Raw genomic sequence first — 1,931 nt, forward strand, 5'->3', positions numbered from 1 at the left:
TATCTGGCTGTTTGTGTGTGTGTGTGTGTGTGGGCGCGTGTGTGTATTTACATAAGTGTAGGAAAGAAGCTACGCTCATGGGGCCCTGTCTCATAATCTTTAGTTATCATACCTGGCTGTGTGTGTGTGTGTTCCTGTTCACCTAATTGCATGTACTTAATTGTATACAGGAAAGGAGCAGCGTTCGAGGGATCCTGTCTCTTACTCATGTATTGTGTACTTGGCTGTGTGTGTGTGTATTCATGTGTATATGTGTGTATGTGTTCGTGTATGTATGTACGCGTGTCGTGACAGTTGTCCTCGCTGCCGATGGAAAGAAGGTTCTGTTTCTCGTTCTTGGGCTCATCTCCGTCAGCGCCGCCTTCGGTCCGGCGGAGAGTCCCTCCGGAGACTTTTAGCGACGGGGCGGGACAGCGCTGCGGACGACCGACCTCGCCGGCGGAGGATGAACCAAAAGCCGGCGAACCCGTTGACGACTTGTGACAACCCACCGGAATTTGGACTCCTCTCCTGGACTATTCTTCGGACACCTGAAGACAACGGATGGAAACCCCGGGGACCTTGGACCGAATTTGGATTCTTCTCCTGGATTACTCTAAGGACAGGAAGATAACTACCGATGGAGATCCCAACCTCGGACCGACCTCGGACTACTCTCATGACTACTCTTCGGCAGGAAGATCAACTACCGATGGAGACCCCGACCTCCTTTGACCGACTTTGGACTGCTCTTTTGGACTGTTCTTTGGATATGACGCACCGGTTTCCCTCGGCTGAATAAAATCGCCAGGCGCCACTGTGAAGAAAAAAGACACAAAATAGTCAGGGAAACCGAAAGGCCCCACACGACAGCCACAGACGCTTTCCTTGTGTGAATAAAATCGCCCGGCGGTAACCGGGAAGGACCCTCTCCCTACTGCCCGTCCATGAAACCTGTCAACCTGGAGCTGGAGGTGCAGCCACGAGGGGTTGGCACTCGGTTTCCGGACCAGGTTCAAGATCTTGCCCTGGAGTCCCATTTATTTATTTAATTTTTTTATCTTTATATGTTTATTTATTTATTCTTACTGGCCGTGTGAGTGGTTAGAACTCAAGGGGCACCCCATTATATTTCGGTGATGATCCGGATAGAAGCGCTGGTTACATCTGGGCCCTTTTCCGTGGGTTGTCGGCAAAACTCTGTCCAGGTCCCGTGTGACCTCACGGAAGTTGCACGTAACCCAAGTGTGACGTCACAGGGAACCTGACGAGACTCGGACCGTATCGCCAGCGATAGCGAAGAACTTGATCAAGGTTTTAGTCGACCTCCGGGAGGGAGGTGGCGAAAAGGAACGGAAGGGCTCGATTGAACTGACGACAACGCTCACACGAGGTTAAGCGAACACTAGTTGCTAGTGTTACTGAAACGCAGCATGGTATTCTGTGTCGACATTGTCATGATATTTACTGTTGTTGGATTTTTTTTAAACTATGCATTTATTTAGGTACAGTCATTATCATGCTTGATCGGACTTTATATTTATTTTACTTATTTATCTATTATTGATTTGTTCTGTATATATATTTAAGTATTTATTATTTGTTTGATTATTTTATATATATATATATATATGTGTGTGTGTGTGTGTGTGTTTGTGTGTGTGTGTGTTTACAGGTACACGATATTAGTAACACATTTTGATCAAAAACCACCATCTAGTAAAATAAGGAGTCCGCCAAACGTAAGCCAGAATGATATCTCAAAAGTACGCAAAAACATTGAAAAAAAAAAAAAAAGAGGAGGACGGGCTGAGGGGGGGGATGGACGCGATGCTTCTCCTGAAGGAGGCGGGGCGGGGGAGGTTCCTCTGAACGAGCCGCACGTGTGTCATAAGCCCCTGCGGTCGCCGGCCCGCAGCCGCGCTGCCGCAGGCGGCTGGCTCCCCACACTG

Source organism: Oratosquilla oratoria, chromosome 14, assembly GCF_046742065.1.
Source record: "Oratosquilla oratoria isolate Oo_2021 chromosome 14, ASM4674206v1, whole genome shotgun sequence".
In the NCBI taxonomy this organism is placed as follows: domain Eukaryota; kingdom Metazoa; phylum Arthropoda; class Malacostraca; order Stomatopoda; family Squillidae; genus Oratosquilla; species Oratosquilla oratoria.